This window comes from Epinephelus lanceolatus, chromosome 14, assembly GCF_041903045.1.
Source record: "Epinephelus lanceolatus isolate andai-2023 chromosome 14, ASM4190304v1, whole genome shotgun sequence".
Lineage (NCBI taxonomy): Eukaryota > Metazoa > Chordata > Actinopteri > Perciformes > Serranidae > Epinephelus > Epinephelus lanceolatus.
This window is the reverse complement of record NC_135747.1, coordinates 7,989,978-8,012,697: the sequence shown is the minus strand read 5'-3', so window position 1 is coordinate 8,012,697 and position 22,720 is coordinate 7,989,978. Positions and strand designations below refer to the sequence as shown.

The 22,720-nt window shown below is 38.9% G+C and overlaps 1 protein-coding gene across 3 annotated transcripts in view; it reads right to left on the bottom strand.

Annotated features, from left to right (window-relative positions):
- Positions 1 to 22,270, bottom strand: part of LOC117251514 (nck-associated protein 5-like) — a 110,821-nt gene extending 88,551 nt beyond the window's left edge. The window contains exon 1 of one of the 3 annotated variants that reach the window (XM_033617903.2): positions 21,319 to 22,270. The gene's annotated coding sequence lies outside the window, so the exon portion shown is untranslated. The remainder of the gene's footprint in view (positions 1 to 21,318) is intronic. The other 2 variants (XM_033617902.2, XM_033617901.2) reach the window with 2 other exon arrangements.
- Between the last annotated feature and the right edge of the window lie 450 nt (positions 22,271 to 22,720).

Genomic DNA, 22,720 nt, shown 5'->3' with positions numbered 1-22,720 from the left:
TAAACATGCTGCTGGGGCAAAATACCGGTAGGTGTTTTTAGGGTTAGTAATGCTGTTTAAGCCAGATTCCTACCCTAGCTATATTATGTGACTTAAAAACAGGGACATCAGGCAATGTTTGCCTCTTTTTAGGAGGCGGGAGTGAAAATAAGTTATCCTCAACATTTGTTATGTTTTTATTATGCTAAATTTTGGCAAGGGAAAAACAGCATGGCAAATCACAGGGGTCTCTTGACCTATCACCTCAAGATTTCCAATTGAAAATGGGTTCTGTAAGTACCCACAAGTCTCCCCTGTACAGACATGCCCACTTAATGCTAACCCCATACAGTTTTGGGGAAAAACATGCAGTTTTTGCATTCAGTATAAATGTTTTATTTTTGCCTAATGTTTTTATTTTTACTGCCTACTGGGGTCTCCAAACAGTCTTGGAAATGCATAAATTGGGTCTGACTGGAAAGCTGAGAGTCTTGTGGATTCAGTGAGCCCAATTTTTTTTCAGTAAGACCATTTCTTGAAACGGACATCACTGTATAAAATGACCTATAGTGACCTCTAGGATAATCACAGCCTTGTAAAACTTCACAACTACAAACTAGAGATGTCAGGCATTTAGAAGATGGGTTGCTTCTTAGGTAGACTGACAATAAGGGGTTTCTAAACAGTTTCAAGAACAGAAGTGTTTGCCATCGAATCAAATGCAATTTTTGCAGAAATCTCCAAATATAAATGTTTTTGAAAAAAAAACCCACTTACTGTCTTACTGTGGTATTTTGGAGGGATTTTTGACCATGAGTTCTTGAGAGGTCAAGCATACATAAATTTAGCACCAAAACTGTGTAACAAATGGTATCAGCCCAAAAATTGCTGCAACAACTTATGAGACATAATAGAGCATGAGAATGGTTATCATATACTTCCATCATAATGTTCTCCCTATACACTCTAGACTTTCAAAATTTGAATAAAACTTAGTGTCTATCACATATTTATGACTAGAAAACCTTTATACGCCATGCTAAGCTGTATTTCAAATTAACCTTCAGGTTCCCTGCATTCAAATGATGTCTACCACTTCTGTGTTTCACATACTGTTGACCTGCTATCTCCCCTGTCCCTCTAAAAAAAGATAAAAATGTGTCTATGTGGGTACCAGAGGGTTTAAAGGGCTTGAAACGTAGTTGCTGTAAATAAGAACAAAATCTCCAAGGCGGAGCATGCCCTCGGAGCCTTAGGTTTGGGCTGATAGTTACATCTAGCTGTGCTTCTGGGTATCACCACAACTACACAACAGTCACAGCAGAAATTTTGACATATAGCAAGTAAAGTACAGGTGCAGCTAACATTAACAATGGCTTAGTTTCATCCTGTCATAGAAAGCCATACAAATAACCATATAGAGCTCTGCTATGTATGGTTGATATGTAAAAGGTCTACATCTGCTACTAATATTGCTGCTATTACTGTACAAAACAAAGTGTATACCCAGTGACATATACATGGACCTGCATAGTTGCACATGCATAGATACACCAGTACACACACCGAAATAAAAACACTATGGTGGATACTGTGCACATATAGAATACTACACACATGTCAACAGAAAGTTAAACTGAATTAAAGACATTTTCCAAATAATTGTAGAGATTTCTTTTAATTAAATGTGGTTAATATGCAGAGCTGTCTTACTGTTTTCAAGCTACAAAAAAAAAGATGCCTAGTAGATCTTTGTCAAGAAGGTCACACCTGCTTACAATCCCAATTAACATTGTTATCCAATAATAAAGTATTCTGAAATGTATTCATCATTTTTCAATCAGGTTACACAGAAGACACCCACACTTGGCAACATCTCCTTTTGCTTTGTATATTAAAACTGAGACATCGGGGTCATTACAAAAGGTCATTCAATTAACAATTACTGGATGTGTTGAAAAATTCAGCTCAGTTGAATTTTACAAGCACTGATCTTTAACACCCATCATACCAGTGACAAAATTGAACTAACAATTATTTATGAATGATTTTAACATCGCTTTATATCATTTTTTTTTCTTTCAGATAATGTATTATATCTGATTTTCCCTCCTCTTTCTCTGTCCTTCAGGCAAGAGGAGCAATGAATGAGAGCAGATCTGCACTGGAGCTGATAAAAATAAGTTGAATATTTTAATTCCTTACGTGCAAAGCAGTGGACAAAACCATTAAATCATACAAAGAGATGAAAAAAAAAGAAGGAAGAAATTTGAGGGACCTGGCAAGCATGTGAACTTTGAATCAGCACTGCCATCTAGTGATGTTTGCAGATTACTACCAGAGTCAGGCACTTGTATGTTGGATCACTGCACAGTTAAAAAATAGATCGATAAAGATGAAAGGTTTATTTTTGATCTTGGAAACAGACGTCAGCAGAACAATATCACCACAGGGTCTGCGGTGATGTAAAGAAGGAATTTGAAACTCAACTCTGATGCAAAGTGCCCAGAAAATAATAAAAGTAAATTTGAACATTAATAGATCCATGACAACAGAGCAAACTCTTATCTGCTAACAAAGGCTGTGTGTTACTTTTTCTACTATGACTTTAAATGTATTGTTTTCTACTCCTTTGTTTTCTATTAATCCTTTATACTGAGCTTTGGATTATATTTGAATGATTATCCACCTGTTGTCCTCTCCTGCTTTCAATCCTGAAGACCCAAGAAGTTTGAAACCAGGCATTTTTTCCCCCTTTTAGATCATTACCATGTTCAATACATTATCACAATATCAGTCCTAACAGGCCAAAGCTAGCCACGAATCCGGTGACTGTTTTGTTTGTTCTGCCAACGGCAAGTCACAGTGTCTGCTGCAAAGTAGCAAAGGTTGTCAGTTTTCTAAATGAGCTCAGTTAATCGACAACAAGCTTTGGCATAAAATGTAGACATGTAGACCCTGCTGCTCTGTCTGCCAGAGCTGCTGTTGTTCGGTTTAAAGGGATAGTTTGGATTTTTTTTTTAAAGTGGAGTTATATAAGGTACTTATCCATAGTCAATGTATTACTTATAGTAGATTGCAGTTGGGAGTAGCAGGCAGGAGTCTGACACCGAAGCAATGTAATGTACTGCTGTGGAGGGGTTAGCAACAAAACATACTTAAGCCACCTTAGAAAAAGTCCCACCTAAAAAAATCAATATCAAATTAAGTGCACACTATATTAAAAGTATTTTCTCAGCTTTACCTTTTTATCAGACAGTGATTTCCGACAAGGAACTGAAGCCGTTACATTGCTTTCTTCAAAGCCAGACTCCATTGAGAAAAAATTCACATTTACATTGCTGAACACAGGAACTGCTGGTCTACCACTGCCTCAAACAGTGCAGGGTTTTTTTCTTTTCTTTTTTTTATTTGTGTCATCATGGGTGACCGTAGCATTTAAAAGAGCTGGTTTGGATTCACCGAAATCACATAATAACACAAACTAACTATCAAAGCAATGGTACCCAGAACCTCCCGAGTTCAGCAAACCAAAATCACTGTTTTAGTCAGTGGAGTCTTCTGGCTTTCATGTGAGCATAAATGTGGAACTGAATCTTGGAACTTCCTTGTTGGAGCAGGTTGTCTGACAGAAAGGTAAAGCAGTAAAAATACTCTCAATAAGGCATACACTAAAACTGCTAAGATTTTTTTTAGGTGGCTACAGTTTTTTTGCTGACCCCTCCATACCAGTACATTGTTTAGCTTCTGCTTTTCCAAACTGGGGTGTGCCGACTGACATCAAAGTTAAGTAATGCTTACTTTGTGGTCACTGCCCTAGTTTGAGTAACTAATCTTATATTTCACAATAACCACAGTTAGTTGATTGACTCAATCAACTATTCTTCAATTCTTGTGGGACCACCAAAGCCCCTAGACAGTAACGTTAGTTCACTATTCTTAGCTATGTTAGCTTAGCTGATGTTATTTAAAATGTGCCACAGCTGTTGGAGCAGCTAAGAACTGCACAGGTTCTTCCCAATGTTGTCAAAAGTAGCCTTACATAGATAGTAAAGTTTAGAGTAGAAAACTGTACGCTGACAGCTTGCATTCAAACATGCATGTATTGTAGGCAGATGCCACCACAGTTGTCTTACTGTCTTTACTTCTGGTACTTCCCTGGCTTTGTCTATAACAGAAAAAAGACAGAAAAGAAAACTGAAAGAGAACAAATCTTACACGCCTTTATACAATATTTCTCAATTACCAATGTTTACAGGCAAATCCACTTGTGATATGTTATTATTTCAATAAGTGGGCAAGTAAATTATCAGAGACTGCCATACATACATTAAGCTGCTTTACAATGGAGAGGTTCCACCCTGTTCTCATTCCAGTCAAATACTGCCATTTTGTCATTGATTTTGGCATCAGACACTGACACAAAAAGGCACATTTTACGGTAGTATGGAACACTGCCAATAATAATATAATATACGGAGCTGTAAAGTCCCTGTAGGGCAGGCAGGAGTGGTGGTAGATGGGTCCAACAAACCCTGGCCTTTCACTTGGGAAGTCTGTCTGTTTCCCATGTGAATTTTGAGCCAAACCATGATGTTTTGTCTAAAACAACCACGCGCTTTTGTTGCACACAGAAATAGACGTAAATAAGAGGTGTTTTACTGATGTAAGTTAATTCTGAAAAATATTTTATGCATGCAAAAAGCAGAAACTGAACATTTCCTGTGAAAACATAAGTGTTGAAAAGACACAATGGATTAACAAGTGTAAATTGACAAGGCATACTGGAACATCAACAACAGACACAGGAGGATACTGAGTGCGTCATATATAGATGTCAAAGTCCATTGACCAAGCAGCAATATATGATGAGTTGATGAGAACATGTTGGAGGCTCAGTGTCAAAATAAGTCTCTATATAGCCTAAACTGTGTAACAGCAGAAGGTTTTTCATAGTTAAACATTTTCTTGCTAAGAAAAAGTCTGTCAACTGTTTTTTTTAATTGTCTCATGAGAACCTTTACTTTACTTTTTTTTTTTTTTTTTTGTTTACTCTGAAATTCCACAATACTACTGATTTGTTGTAGATACAGTTTTCCAAAACACAAATAAACCCTTTTCACAGCAGATATTTTGCCCTGTCATTGTAGGAAGTATTGTGAAAAAAACATGTACTCTTTTTAGACCTCATTTTGATGAATAATAGTAAACCCAATGAGCCTCCATTGTTCCATATGTAAGTTCAGTTAAAACACAAATCTGCTTTTGGCACTATGCGTGCAAGGACAGAGACATACCAGATACTAATAGTATAGAACAACCATTTCAACCTTGTACTGTGACTGTCCCACATCAATCATAAGAGTTAGACAAAGTGTGCATATGTGTGTGTGTGTGTGTGTGTGTGTGTGTGTGTGTGTGTGTGTGTGTTACTCAACAAGGATGACCTCTTATCTTCCAGACAGGCAGGAGACTCTAACGTTACATTAAACATGCTAAGTGTGCAGTACACTGATGCTTGTCAATGTAAAAATAAACATTCTTATGAGACACAGAGTCAAATATTACTTTTATTCTTTTTCAGGAAGAGCTCAGGTAAAATTATTAATGTTAATAGTCCTGTAAGATTCACCTACAACGCCTATCCAAGGCATACCCAAGCATACCGAAAGCTGTTCTTATTCCATTTTTTTTATAAATGTGCATGCATTGCCTCATTTGAAAGGTTGCACTTTATTTTTTCCCCATCGGTCAGAATCATTGTAAGTGCTTCTGTCATTGAGTTTTATCAGTTTCAATACACTGAATAAAAGTTGTTGTTTTTGTCTTTCCCTGAATATTTTCTTGAAAAAAGATGCTGCAGATGACTAGAACTGGGACATATTAGCTGGAAAACCCAAGGTTAACGTCATAAAGCCTCACCTAGTCCAAATTCAAAGTAGATAACAATATCACAGAAACATTTTGCACGTTTTTCGTTTTTCTCCATTTTTAAATACAGTCTATGGTTCCATCAGTCACTGTTGATTGCAATGATTCTAGTTTCAGGTGATTATACACTTAGTTGTGAATATTATATTCCATTTCTGCCAGTGTATCCCCCTAAATCCTGCATGCTGGAACTTTAATGGGACAGAGCAATCGTTAAGTGTATGTGTTACAACTGTGTTTTTCCTGCCATGATAAGTAGAAATGTCTGCTGTGGAAAGGGTCTAAATGACAGATATTGTATGCACAGACTGTAAATCAGGTTCCCTAATCTTTCTTTTTTCTTTTTTATCTTATTGCCTAAAGGTAATGCTAAAGTATGCTCCCCATATACTCTTATGGAAACTTTGTAATGTCATAGCAATTTGTGCTTTACCTGATATTTTGTAACTTTTCTTTAGAGGCACTTTATAAAAATGTTTAGAGGATAAATTGCTCTTAAAAATTAAAAATTATTAAACTGGAATACTGTTCTTTAGAGACACGAGGTTTACATAGAATGGACTTTCATAAGAACATATATTTATTTCTGTCTGCCAAGGACTTGCAACACCTTTGGATGCTCCCTTTAAATTTTCTATATATTTTTTTTACATTAGAAATAGCATCTTTTAAGCATGAATGTGTTTCTCAATAGTTGGCCAGCAGATGGAGTTCTTCATTCATTTTCCACAATAGTCTTGCATAATCTGAATTTATCACCTGCCTTCTCATATGTGTCTGTTCACTATGTCTGTCCTCCTTACAGCCACACTGTTATATAGTTACAGCCACACTGTAAGGAAAGACAGAGAAAAAGAGGAAACAGGAGAAGTTGCATCTGCCTGACAGTGAGATCACACCACAAGTCAGAGGTGTTGGTTTAGTTAACAGAGTCACATGGTACCTGTAGATGACTCATGTGATATTCTCTCCACAAATCATACATGTATTGTGTAAGGAACAATACCACACTTTTAAGCAGAACGTCTTAGCTGAAGAATATACAAATCTAACTGCAGTGAAAATCCCAGCAGACAAAGGTTTAGCCTAAAAGATGCATTTGTCTGGGTTAGTAAATGATTTGTTATAAAACCATGTAATTGCTCATTTTGTACTGTGAATCATTAAAGAGTAGGTGTCTTATTTCTCAAATAGCTGTGATCTCATTTAGGAAGAAACCTTTCAAATATACCCATGGTGACGCTGTTTCAATAAATCAACCTCTTGTATGTGTCCCTGGGGATGAATCAAAATGTCAAGTACACATGTACAGATTGTTCATAATACTTTACTACAACAGGCTACTGTAAATGCACAGCATTTTGAGCTCATGACACTAAAGAGTCTCTGTTCTCAGACTTTATCCTCTGAACAAACTCAGTGACAAGCAGTTCTTTGGACAAGATCTCACCAGTGTACTAATTTAACAATTACCAACAGAGGTCAGTTTTGTTTTACTACGTACAAACAGTAGTAGGTTTCATTCTTTCACACATCTCAACTGAGGAGTGAAATAAAGACTTTCACTCTCAACAGAGATATAAAACTAAAGGATTTAGGCAGTAGTGTGGAGTATTCAGATCAGAAAACCACAGTTTATAAAAAGGATGCAATAGTGTGCCTGTAGTCTGTAAATAAATGTAGTGGAGAAAAACAGCCTGTTTTCATTTCCAACTCATCTAATACCACCACTTTGTCAGTGATCTTGATACCAATACTGACGCACAAAGGCACCTTTTGTGGCATTCTAAAGGGTGCCGCCGGCAACTACCATAGTATAAACAGCAAGAAAGTTGCTTTACAAGGATGGGTCAAACAAATGGCATACTTTCACCCCGGAGTCCGCCGTTATTTTAATAAGAAAGTGCCATAAAAAGCCGAGTCCCAATTAAACGCTGTTACTATGATGTTACTTTTTTTAAGTTACATAATGTAGGTAGGTAGGTAGGTAGGTAGGTTGGTAGGTAGGTAGGGTAGCATTGCCAACCATAAAACTTATATTTGGGCAGTGAAGTTCACTGAATTAATGAATCTGCTGCCTTAAAATCCATGCCATAATACCATGGTGTGCTTGTACTGTATGTGTAGCATGCTACAGTAGTGAGTACGTCATGTCATGTCATGTGACATTACATGACGTTAGTACAACTGTAGTTCAGGACCTCTTTAGTCAAAGAAAACTTTATTTTCATTTGCAGTATTATATATGGCAGTATGACTCTAACAGAAAGCCTAAGACAAAGAGAGCACACCTCTCTGCCCTTCCATGCGCCTACGTGGAAAGCCTTAAGGCAGAGAGAGCACAACTCCTTGCCATTCCATGCACATACACAGAAAGCCTAAAGCAGGGAGAGCAGCAGCAAGACCCCCCGGAAACAGAACAGAGCAGCAATGACAAACAGAAATGACACTGGTAAGTCAGACACAACATCATCAAGGAGGAGCTGGAGTGGAGGTGGGTTGCAAAGTGGCTTGCAGAGGAAGCAACAACAGTAGGCGGGACAAAGCAGTTTAAATAGGACACCCTGAATGAGATTTGCCAATTGGCTGCATAGTAACAAATAATGTGATCTATCAGCTGACTCCCGTAAATCATCAGCCGATCCATTAGTTGATTGGGCTGCTTGAGATCAGCTGATGTAGCTGGTATGTGAGCTGAGCTTGAAATCGTGTCCTGCCTGAACTAACGCTGTGATCAATCTATTTTAAGCCAAGCATTTTTTCTAAACCTTACTATGGACTTTTGTTGCCTAAACTTAAGGAAATGAACCTAAATAGGAGGCATTTTACCTACTTTGTAAATTTATTTTGAAGACTGTATGCATCTAATGAACAGAAAACTGTATGTTTCCTATGAAAACATAAATTTATTTCGAAAAGACACAATGCATGTAACAAGCCTAAACTGACACACAATCCCAGGACGTCCAAAACTGATACCAGGGGGTACCTTGCATTCACTGATAAGGCTGCGGAATTTGACGAGTTGTAATGAGAATGCATTGCAAGAAAAAGTACAATATTACCCTGAATGTAATTGAGTAGAAATCTAAAGTAGCATAAAATAGAAAGAATACCTCAAAACTAAGCACAGCCTACTTTTAACATCTTTAGATAAAGCTCAACTTAAGGAAATGGAAATGAAGGAAACATCTTCACAACTTTCATAAGATAAAGGCCTTCCTCACATTTGTTAATGAAAAAGAATATAATGATGGCTCTGATCATGACAGTGTAACAGTGAGCCAGCGTGCACAATACCAGGACCCTGAAATTAAAACAGCTAAATGCAATTCAGCCATCATTCATTTTTTTATTTACACCTGGGCTTTTCCTACTGTAACATGCTGCTGCGAAAGAGAGGAAGAAACTACTAGTCAAAGGCTAAGACTACATCTAGCCAATGTCTCAAATAATACAGAGTGCTGCAGAAAGATGTTTTTTGAGAGCCGAGCCAGGAGTTTGCGTCACCCTGGTTTCCTTGTCAAAAACCCTATGAGTTTTTCCATTGGATTTCGTAATATTGCACAAAATACGCTCTGTGGCAAACAGAAGTTCATGATACTTATATAATACATTTGTTCAGCAAGATAATCTTAACAAATTAGCACAAATGAACATTTATGATTTCTGAAGTGTAAATGCAATGACCAGGAGTAAAGAGCTAATATTAGGCTACAGTATCTCACATAAGTGAAGGTGAAGGTGATGGACTGGCCCAAAAGGGTTAAGGCAGTGCTAGATAATAATGGTTGGCACACAAAATATTGACACTTTAGGCACAATTTGGACATGTTCACTATGGGGTGTACTCACTTATGTTGCCAGCTGTTTACATGTTGATGGCTGTGTTTTGAGTAATTTTCAGAGGAAGGTAAATCTATACTACTATACAAGCTGTACACTGACTACTTTAAGTTATATCAAAGTGTCATTTCTATAGTGTTGTCCCATGAAAAGGTAAAATGAAATATTTTCAAAAATCGGAGGGATGTACTCACTTATGTGAGATACTGTATAAAGGGACTACACTATAGTCACATGGCTTAATTGTCACCACCACATCAACACTGTAAAGCCATGTTCAGCATGATGACGTTCTCCCATTAAGCCACTTGTAGCAACCGCCTTTTTTTAAGACGCCTATAAGCTCCGAAATTTTACAACAGGGGTTTTAGTGACATATTTTATGTCATAGAACAAAATGTGAAAGTCTCTTAAGCTTGTGTTATCCACATACCTTATTTCAGACATCTAACCAAAAACCCATTGACTTTGAGACAAGGGGACCGGGAGTGCTAAAATGCTGACTCATTTCCCAGTTTAAGCACTCATGCACCACTCTATTGGAATCACACATTCAGAATGTTAAATTTGCAGTTACTGATTTTTTTGGCCACTTGGGGGAGCAGAAACAAGTTGTGAACATAACATCAATATAACACCAGTTATTACCTTGTGAGCAAACAGCTAATTTACACCTCCAGTAACATCATCATTCATTTGGAGTCATGTTTGTGTCCATCTGTGAATGTAAGTCCAGTATTCGCCCTCTTTTTGGTCAAATGCTCCACTATATTCACTAGCTAGTTGCTAACTGTATTTTTCTGCTGTTGGTGCTGGGCAGAATGTACTGTGGGTTTTTAGAGCTTTGTCACTGAAAGCAGTTGCCTGTGGTGGCTGAAAACTACACTATGAGAGCTGTGAAAATGAACCACAGCAGTACAGTTGATGTGCAGGCAGATAAATGATGAGCTGAAACCCACTATAAAACTCTGTAAAGCTGACGGGAGCTGCAGATTCAGGTGATAACTCTGTAGGTTCATCTCTCCCAGAGACGCCTCTGGCATTCTTTTTACAGTCATTTCTTATTATAAAAATAGCGATTAAAGCTGCTTTCAAATTGAAATAAAGTCATTTTTCAACATCACTGACAAACAAAATGAAAAAAAAAAGCCTACCAACACCTTTAAAGCTAAGCATCTTTAAAAAAAAAAACACAGCACATATCTCATTTGTTAAACCCACCCACCAGCAACATAAAAACAATTTGTGGTTTCAGGGGAAATGACATGCTGTAACTATTTCTTGATGAACAACAGCTGAGTGCAGTGTTTGTGCACAACTTCCTACAGTCTTGACAAAGTGAAGTTGCAAGGTTTTGTACCATCGTACCTGTAGAGAGACCTTCTGAAAACCATATCTATATCCATGGACACTGCACAGAAACACAGGTACTTCAGCTTTAGAGGTGTTGGCAGGTGTATTTTCTGTCTTTATGCTAATCTAGGCTCACACAAGAAATGAGATAGCCCATTTTTACATCACAAATAGATAGCAAATAAGTCCACTTCTCAAAATGATGCTGTTTTATTTTGCAGCGTTTTTTCTAAATGTGATGTATGTGTTGTCAAAATGGTGACACAGCAATAATATCTGTTTAACAAATTGAAATACTTTAAATTACCAGTACAGTGATTTACAATGGCTTTTTAAATATTTTGTATTGTTGTCTACAATGTAAACAAACTGATCTGAATCATCTATGTTGTCATTAATACTACAATATGATACTGATGTGACAACACAGATGTCACTTTATGTTTAAAGTGGTGGGGTCAAAAGGGCTCAGATGAAAATAAAAGGTCTTCAATATATGTAATTTTAGGCAATGTAATGGCGGGATTTGTATAAGGGGTCAGTGAAGACAATTACAGCAGGTCGCAAAAGTAATGACTTAGCTTAAGTAGCTACTACCAAAGGTTTAGGTTTCATTTCAACACTGGGTCAGGGGGGCACATAATAAATGGGGCTATGGGGAAATTTTGAGTGTCCTGCATTCTGGTGAATTTTTTTGCATCAATTTATGGTGCACAAAATTCAGGCAAGTAACATTCCAAAATATAAACATATAATGGAATATAATGCAGTAAGGCTCTCAGACATTGTGTATTGATTTCAAATATTTATTCTGAATTTTCCAACCCATTCTTATCCTCACTCGTCAAATACCGCTGTTTTGTCTGCGTCCTAAATGTCAAAATATGACTTGCTAGGTACCCTCCTGCATTGGTTTTTGACATTCATGGACGATGACTTAATTAATGCCTGTTAGATGCACTGTCTTTTTAAATTATATTTCTGTTTTCACAGAAAATGTAGTTTATTCTCGTTACATGCATACAGTCTTTTTTTTTAACAATAAGCTCACAATGAGAATAAAGATGTCTTTGTTTTTATGTTATTTCCTCAGGCTTTGGCAGCAAAAATCCATGGTTAGGTTTAGAAATAAAAACAAACTCAATATCAATCATATCATATCATTGTTCAGATAATCTAAAAGCATTCTCATTTGTTCATCAACATTTCCAAGTGCAAGATATTTTGTTAGAACATTTTTAACAAGTTAAAATTGCTAATATTGTCCCGTGTCATCAGTGTAAATGATACCTAAGTTACACTGATCACTGCCTCCCCATTAGACATTATTCTGTCCATATTAGAGCCTTTGCTACAGTCCTTACACATCTGAATGGACTATAAGAAGTGTTAGTGTGTTTCTCTTTAAGAGTCACAGGGACAAACAGTTTGACATTTACTGTATTTTTTAATCACAATGACTCCAACGCAGAAGTAAAACAAAGCAAGTTTGTGTTTACTTGGAGACCTTTCAGAGAGGAAAGCACTCCAGTGTAAATAGTGTAATTACACGTCTTCCTTTTGGGTGGGTGGGAGGGTAAATTGGTGTAATCAAGGCAGCAGTTCAGCCTCTGGCATTGATGTTGGAATGAATTAGGACAGGAGCTTGCTGAGATTTTGCCCCCTGGGTATTTAATGAACACATACTTCTACCCCTAAATCACATCCTGCTGATATACTGGCTAGCCAGTCTTATGACTGTACCATACAACCCACACTGGGAAATGAGTAGTGCAGGAAATGTAGCTTTAACAGGCAACTGTGGGTACTTCTATACTTTTAAATATCAAGCTTGGATTGATAAACCAGACAACCTATAATGAGTACACTGGGAGAATAAACACACTCTGCATCACTTTTGTTAAGTGTAGTTTTTTTATACATTGTTTATGTACATCTCTATTTTCTGCTACCACTTGTATACAGGAGGCTACTACAATTCAAAAACAGATTTACTTTTTAATGCATCACTTCTCCCTTTTTATGTTCATGGACTTTGTCTAAGTTAGTGGTACTAGATTGGGAAACTGGGGGGCATGAGTATTTTATTTGACCTACAGGTCCCACTCATGAGATCTCAGAAAGAAATGTTGGCATTTTACATTTCTGCAACACGCTATTTGCACATTTTATATGGACCATATCAACATTTTTAAAGTGACATAAGATATAACCTGACTTTGTCATCAGGAGGTGGAAGGGATGGTATATGGTGTGTAACCTTGGCTAGACGACCTGCTAAGCACTGCAGACCACTGTGCTAATCGAGACCAACAAACAACAAAACCAGTTGTTTTTGGTGGCCCTCCATGTTTCAAGCATTTCCACCAGTGATATCAAACGTGGGTGTTTTTAGTGGCACATTGTGACTTTTTCCAGCAGCTTTCAGCCACCGAACATGGGTGTTTTTCACCAACCCATCCCTGCTTTGGTGTTTTAAGCCAAAACACAATCTTTTCCAAACAATAAGCAAGTGGTTATTGTGCCTAAACCTAACCACACTTTAAACACAGATTGGTACAAAATAATGTACAAATGTAGCATATCTTTTGTTTACAGAAACGTACAATGCAAGCATTTTTTCTGGCAATTAGGTTGAAGATCTCGCACCATATATGTGCAAGCCTGAAAACACTTGGCGAGTAAAAGTGTAATTATCTTTTTTGTTCACAAACCAAAGTATTGGACGCATTGTGTGTTTGACTTGACCACAATTTATCCTAAACACGTGTGTACCAAATCCATTGCAAATCTTCCAGTAGGTGTGGAGATATTTCAGTAACAACCAAAAAGTCAATCTTCCAGTGGTGCAAGAGAAAAATTCACGTGATGACCAAAAAAAAAATCACAAATTAATAAATAAATTTGATGCCCAGTTGATGGTAAGATGTTTCATTGAATAAGCGCAAATGTCATTTGGACATCACCAAACTTATTAGAGTTCATCCTTTGTGGACCTGGAATATCTATAGCAAATGTCATGATTATCCATTTAGTAATTACCAAGATTTTTCACTTTATTTCACAAATGCCTTCATGACTTCATGACGGCAAGAGCAGAAGTCAGAATACCACAAAAGTCAGTAGGCTTCATTCTGTTGGGATTATGACTGTCTGTATAAAATGTCTTGGCAATCCAACAGATATGCAAGTCTGGACCATAATGGTGACCTGACAGATACAGCAACATTGTCATCCCTAGAGGCATGTTGTTAGCATGGCTGAAGGGACAGGTTCAATAACTGAGTATGTGCAGCATAAAAACAACACACATATCTGCAATAACATCTGTCATTATCTAAAAGCCAAGAATACTCAGAATTCAATAGGAGAGATTTGTTAACTCAGAGTATGCACAGAAGCTAAATAAAAAAAATACTAACAAATAATGCATCATGAGCAACCAGTAAGATGATGAAATGTTTTAAGCCACTTTAAAACTACCTTACACCCCTGTAGCTTGTAGCTGAATTGTCCAGAAAAACTATAGAGTAATACATTCATTGTGCCAACTCACATAGCCATCTAATTCAGTGCAGTGTTTGAGAGGGTTTTAATTTATCTGGTAAACATGGAAATTTTATGCGTCCCTCTCTCCTTTCATTCCGTAAATAGTCTTTGGATGAGATATTTTTAGCACAAGGCTATTTTTTATGCGTCCTTGATGTTGGAAAGGTTCTAACTCACTGTAATGCTGTTACCATTCTGTCGCTTCCAGTCTCTAATCTGGTTCTGCAGCAAATCTTTGATAAAGAGCTATTTATTACAGTTTTTTATGTTAACTTTTATTTATTCAGAGAATGATTCAGCTCTTTCTCAGCACCAGCTCCCTCTAAGCCAGCGGTTCTCAACCTTTTTTCATGTCAAGGACCCGTAGATCAATACACATTAGATACCGGACTCCCCAGTTTATACGAATTTTATCTCACGGATCTACATCTGAAAAAAATGTGGGTGTTAGACCACAATTCTATAGTTGTCAGCCACAGTTGAAGAGATAACCATGGAGGAAGTAAAACCTATGACCAGGATAGTCACTTTTATAACTCTTACTCACATTGGATTCACCTCTATAGTGAATTAAATAGCGAAAATAAACTATTCCCCATTTTTCGGGGACCCCCTGGAACTTCCTCAAGGACCCCTAATTGAGAACCACTGCTCTGAACCCATAGAGGAGGCCAGTACTAAGGGACTGTTTTTTACTTATAAGGGGAGAGAGGGTGGTGCAAAAGGGAAGGGGCTTACAAATTGAAATGGTTGTCTTTTGAATTTAATTTACAGCTGATTTTTCAAGAAAACATGCCTTCTAAACCCACAGGCAGGCCTAAACTACACCATTTATCCTAGCCAGGAACTGTAAAAAAACAAATTATCGATGGATTTTCAATTTTCTGATGGTCCTTGTGCAGATCATGTGCGAGGAATACTTCTGCCAGAAAAAAAAAACCCCAACACATAACCAAATTTGAGCTTTGCCAAAATTGAACCATCTGCACAAACTAACCAGCATGCACAACCAAGGATTTTTTCAACTCCATGATTTCATCTTCAACTTTTAACTTTTAGAGTAGATCTATGTGTTCTGCTGCTCATTGAGGTCTTTATGTAATTCCACAGAATACCAACATTTTACATTTTGTCCAGAATTTTTCTCTTGCCATTTTTGGAACCCCCCTAAAGCAGTGTTTTGACCATCAACTAATTCATCATTTTAAATAATAATAATAATAAATTAACTATGGAAAGAAAATTAAAAGTTACTTTTATCAAAAATATTTATCCTAACACTCAGTCAAAGTGGTTCATCACAGTGAAAACACACACTTAATTATCATCCAACTCTGCAGCACCACTGAGCTTTTTAGCCCTTTTTAGCTCATGGTTTTGTTTTCTTGGCCCAATATATAGAGAATGGTTCAAGCTCCAATATTCACATCAAACAGCCGGCCATTTACAGCCACCAAAGTTCTTATAGGCTATAAACCCATTGTGCATTTTTTGCTCAGCACCAATTGGTTTTAGCCCTCCAACTCCTGACCAATATTAAGCCTAATCTTACCAGTTGGTAAAGTATGTAAGTTATGCTTCAACATATAAAAGCATAGCCTGCATATGATTGTTTTTCAGCAAGCTGAACAAACGTTATGGTTATCATCTGTATTAAGCAGTTTTTGGGAGCAGAAAAAATAAACAACGAAATAAGCAGACACACTGCAAAAACATTTCACCTGCTAGTGAGGTTGTTATAACACTCTAGCAAACAATCAGCTAACTTACTAGCAAACAACAGAATATTAACAAATCAAATAGACTCAGAGCAAAAGTGGAACAATGTTTCTGGCAACCTGACAAATGTAAGTACAAAAGCAATCCTTTTAGCTCTGTTTTGTTCTAGTAAAACTTTTAAGAAAAATATCTGTTTATTTTTAATCATTCAGATCATAAAATTGGCAGCAAATGACTATTTGCTAAAGATACACTGGTGTAATTGCATCCTGAGCAGAGCATGAAGTCAAGCTTCTGCTGTGTGTGTTGCAATCAGAGCTTTTCTGTTCTTTGTTTTTGTAGCCTGGCTGGTCACATGGCATGTTAGTGCATGTCAGTTTCTGCCTTTATGTTCCACTGGCTAACTAAGTGGTTACTGCTGATAACACCATTCCGACCAACACTGGCAGGACGGTCTTGTCAAGGAAGCATAACGCCCACCTCCAGTCCCCCCCAGGTTATCACTGTTGGCTCTGCCAGCCTTTGTTAGCATTGTTAGCAAAATTAGCACCATTTTGGCTCTGCCACCTCCATATTCATGGACTGTGTGCAGGGAAACCCCAGCCTGTTCTCATCCCGAACTCAGCAATTACCGCCGCTTTGTCAGTCAAATGGGCATTAGATACAACGCACAAAGGCACTTGTCGCAGTGGTATAATACACACCAGGTGGCAGCAGTTGATGACGCAGTGACCACCAACCAAAGTCATCAAACACCAGCACTATGTCAGTGGATGTCTGTGTAAAATACTGATGCACAAAGGGAACTTTAGTGATGTTATGAAATTGCACCAGCCAGTGGTGGATTATAACGCTGCCAATAGCTACGCTATTTAGGGAGCTGGAAAGTCCCCATAGGGCAGGACAGGAAGGGGATCAGTCCAACAAACCCTGAACTTTCACCCAGGAGCCCACTGCTCACTTCCTGTGTGAATGTTGAGCCAAACCATGATGTTTTTTTCTAAACTTGACCACATGTGTTTGTAGCCTAAACCTGACCATGTGCTATGTTGCACAAGGAAATAAAATACGAGGTGTCCAATATTGTAATTTTATTTTGAAAAAGACTATGCATCTAACAAGCAGGACCTGTACATTTCCTGTAATAACTGAAGTGTAGTTTGAAAAGACACAACGCATAACAAGTGTAAATTGACCCAGCATCCTAAAATGTCAACAACAGATGCAGGAAGATACCTAGTGTGTCAAAGGCAGACGTGAAAGTCCAATGACAAAGCAGCAATATTTGACAAGTGGGGATGAAAACATGTTGGAATCCCTGTCAATGAAGTAACACCTTTGAAGATGCTCAACCTTATGGTTGCAAAGTTTGTCTGCCACGTTTGGTGATGGGCAAGTGGGGTACAGTGGCTTAATCTGAGCTTTTTTGTTGGATGGTAGCTAAACAGAGGGAGATTGATAAGAGCGAATCAGACCATACCATCCATACCATAAATTTGCATACCTTAAAACCAGAGCAATAGGCTAAAAGAAACAAAAATAATATCTCCATAGCATCACTGATTATTCCTAGGAACTACAATTGACCCCTCTGATATTATATAAAGTAATTTGATTCTATGCTCATTTCAAAACTATTGATTACTGCAGGTCCAAAGACTTCTCTACAATGGCTTCTGAAAGAGCGCATTACCCACCACTTACCCATGTTTTCCTGACCAGTATGGAGACTCAAGCAACAGCCCTCCCTGTGCAAGCCTTTCTTTAACCTTTAGGCTACCACTGACCCCTTTTATGCGGCAGCACAATGCCATCATCCAGCCTCCCAATCGAATGCATTAGACTATCTGCTTCAATGCACCAAACATGGAATAGATGCAGCAACAGACAATGGTTATCCCCTTGCCCAGAGCTACTGTACATCCACTCCTGTTTAAAGACCTTTTCTACATTGAGGTCAGGTCAGCCCTGTTGCTACAATAATGTCAGATGTCTTCTCTTCTTGAATGAGGCAGTTGACTCATAGTAGCATGATATATAAAGGAGAAAGTGTGGAAAGATGGAGTATTATAGTTCTCTCAGTGGTAACAGAGGCAGGATTGTGCGAATTAACAAACACTTATTTTTCGAAATGACTGTCATAATGTGACAGGTCATTCTGTTTTTGTTTTTTGCCATGAGGGACAGGGCCTAGTTGTTCACTGCAATTCACAACCATCACATTTTCAACTCTCTGTTGAGCCACTTCTGCTGTCAACTCTCTCTGCTGGAGATTTCTGTTGAGCTACAGCAGCATGATAACCAGTCTGTCCCAACAGTAACCACTGGAGCCACTGCTGTTTGTACCGCTGTCATTAGCACTACACCTACACAATAAACAAATCTGGGCCACATTTGGATTCAAGTTGCTGCTGGCATTTAAATGGCAGCAATAAGTCATAAGTGGCATTAGCAGTATCATCATTAACATAACAAACATTATATTCTCTGATTATTGATGTTGGTATTTGGGCCTTACACCGATTAAGACATTTGGACCACAGTATTCAGTGACTTGACATGCAGATTCATGTAGGCATACGTCATTGTCTTCAGAGGTGAGTTTGGAGTATCTAAGGTGTTAAAACAAATAACTTCCTCCAAGAGGGAATAATTAAGCACTCCTTCCAAATGCAGTTTAGAAGAATCACAAGGCAATTATTAAACACTGTAAAACGTTAATGTGAAAGCATATTGAAAGAACTGACTAAAAAGTACAAATTGAAATTGAAGAAAACTAAGGTCCAGTGTGTAGGATTTAGGGGAATCTATTGCACCCATTTTCAAGAATTGGGGAAAAACCTTATTTTGGGAGGGTTTTGATTTTTACTGTTCAGTTCACTCTCTTTTTTCAGTCTTGGCAAAACTATTTCTCTCACTTAAAACTGAGTGCAACACTGTGAATGACTGTCTGAAAATGTGCGCCATTCTTTCCCATATTTCAAGGATGTCACGTCTCCCTACTTCTATGTCAGCCAGCTTTACACCTCTTTAAATAAGGCAGTTTGGAACAACTATAAACTCTTGTGATTTTTGATGTAGATGGACAACATGTTGTATGACCTAGTTCTTTTCTAGCATAACCAGGCTTTAAGTGTGAACTACTGGCCAATGTAAAACAAACCCTTCCTTCAGTAGATTTCAATTTAAATTGTGATAAATATACCTTTATTCATTTACATAAACCTGCTGGAATTACAAATGTCCTTCTCAGGCTGATGAATCAGAATCCAAGGGAAAACATGAGATATGGAATTGCAAGTAAAAGGACTAAAGTAAGCATCCTATGCTAGTACAGATTTGCTATTTGTTACCCTGTTGACCTCTGTCTGACATCTGATCAAAGTGTCTGATGTGTCTCAGACCAAATAACATCCACTACTTAGCCTTGTGGTAGAAGACATGTTCATCTGTGATGTGTCTTGAGCCTGTTTACACCTGATACTAACATGCATCTTGGACCATTAGATCACAAATGGACAGAGCGAAAAACAAGTGTAAATGACCACCTATTTGACTTTTGTAGTGTAAATGCTGATGCTTGCTGATGTGTGCCTGGCTAGGACTACGTCATCAGTGCAGGACGTGGTGGTTGTTTTGATGCAGTGTGCTGACACTCTATGACTTGCCCAGTTTACAGCGATTTGGACGAAGTGTTGCATGATTGTCGATCGTTTTGCCCTATGGAAGGAGAATGTTGAATTTGGGGTGACTGTGGCTCAGAGGTAGAGCATGTTGTCCACTACTCTGAAGACTGACGGTTTGATCCCTGGCTCCTCCAGTCCACATGTCGAAGTATCACTGGGCAAGTTACTGAACCCCAAATTGCTTCCGATGGCTGTTCCAAGGGTGTGCAGTGAATGGTTACTGAGTAGCAGGTGGCACCATGTATGGTAGCCTCACCGACTAGTGTGTGACTGTCTGTGTGAATGGGTGAATGTGACATGTGTGCGCTTTGAGTGGTTGGAAGACAAGGAAAGTGCTATAGAAGCGCAGTTCAGTCATTCTTCATGCTGACAGCGACATCTCCAGCTGTACTGACACAACTGCTAATGTGACAAGTGAGCATACTAGCAAGCAGCTAGCGAAAGTGTGAATGTAACAAGTGTACACGGGGCCCTTTGACCTTCTAATGTAAGTGACGATAACGAAATCTGAAAAAAGTGGTCAGCTGTAGACGCGTGACCGACAGAGGTGTCAAAGGCGATGTGTCTCCACTGTCCACTTATGTTTGGATCACCGAAACACATGTTAATACCAGGTGTGAACAAGTTCATTGACTTATTAAGGATGCTGGACTCCATTAAAACGAACTGAACTAAGCTGACCTGAAATGACCGGACTGAGGAGGAAGTCACTGGGTTAAATTTGTCTTTAATAGAACAGTTCAGATGGGATCCAGCTGAATGAAATTGCTTTATCTCTCCCAGTGTGAAATAACTAAATCTCCTAGTGTCCATTTTTCCCTCCGAGCAAAAAGAAGCCAAATGCTTTCAGAAACCAAAAAGACTTCAATAAATTATTTATTCAGGTCTTCTCTATCTGTGCCATCATAGCCTACTTTTCTTGGTACTTTGGGGGAAGCGCAGTTACTTGTTGCTCACCATGATATCTCCTTGGTCATACATTATACATGGAGCTATTCTGCACAGTGCATGCATACAATATGGCATCATCAGCACGGCCACACTGTGGTACTGTCAGAAGCCTGTGGACAAAAATCCATTTTTTTTTACTCCATTTATATGTTCAAAAGGAAGAAGCCACGCGTGTGAGAAATGGAAATTGGATCTACATGGTCGCAGCGATTTGTAATGTATTCACACAACACGCAGGCACGTGCGCACACAGAACCCATCAGCCTGACATTTGTGCGTGCAAGTCAGAGCAGTGCATCCTTACCCTGCCAGTGGCTGTGTGTATCCACGGAGACAGATGTCAGCAGAGGCAGCGGGCTGAGCGGTCACCGCCGAGGTGTAGAGCATTCCTCGTGCGCATCACATTCACAGACCACCGGAGGAGCAGTGCACAGCGAAGAGCCAGGACTCCACAATCTGGGTCAGTGCCGCTGGAGCCATCCTTATGGGGAAGAAGGTAGCCACAGAGAGGAGTGTAGACGTCACAGGCCCACATGGATCCTAGCATCCAGCCACAGTCGCATCCTCCGTCTGCAGTTGTTTTGGATCCAGATGCAATGAATTCCGCTGAGACTCAGGCGGGAGCAAATCCATGAGGTTCTCACATCCGCATACGACGAGAGCTCTCTGCTACGAGAAAATAACCTTGTCTGCACGAAGCATCACCGCCTCACTGAAAGACTGTTTTTCTCCTCCTCCTCTCTCTGCCTCTGCCTAATTCACTGCTTTATCGCTCTATTTCTGTCTTTCTCTGATGCTCACCCATATTTCCACTTCACTGCTCCCTCTCCCTCTCTCCCTCTCTCTCTCTAATTCTCAGCTGTGTCTCAGTGCTCTGCTCAGCCTGTGCCCAGAGGATGTTGAACATGTGTTCAGGGTGGGGGTTGGGGACTGCTGACTTCATAGGTGGCACGCTTACTTCCCACACTGATAGGTTAGGGAGGACGACACTGTGCGCTCACATTTTGGGCACAACAGCGTCTAACTGGCAGTTGCCTTAGATAAAATCAGCTTGGCCTCTGTTCCTTGTAAATGCTCCTATTTTTGAATCAAACATCTGAGCAGTCGTAGATGGGATTAATGGCAGTGATTAACCGTCACGCTGTACTTGATTAGTGGAAATCTGTAGGATAGAAAAGTAAGGAAGGGGAAGAGGAGGTGACTTCTATATGTGGCATGATAATATAACTGTCAGCTTACTAAACAGCCCTGCAGGACTGTCACAAGGGGGGAAAACAAACCTTACAGGCTCAGAAATGATATGCAGCACGAGTGTTTTTGTTCCCGCTTAACACAACTGCTTCTTTCTAGACAGACGAGACACATTTCTCCACATTGTATGACAGGAGCATAGGGGAAGAGAGGATGTGGGAGGCAGAGAGTGTGTAGGAAAATAAATGGACAAACAGAGAGAGGGGGAGAAAGGGAGGTGGGGGGGGGGACAGAGAAAGCAGCAGGAAAGAAAAAAGAAAGAGAGAGGGAGAGAACATAGAGCTTTGGAATATTTATAGAAGGCTGCAGACTGATGTAAAGAAATAAGCTCCTCTATTTCTGTGCTGTGACACACAGTCGCATCTTGGATGGTACGCTGTCAGGCTAAGTCATATCAAAGGGATCCTATGGTGCTTCTGCAGCAAGGATGCATATAAACTGCAGCAGCATGCAGG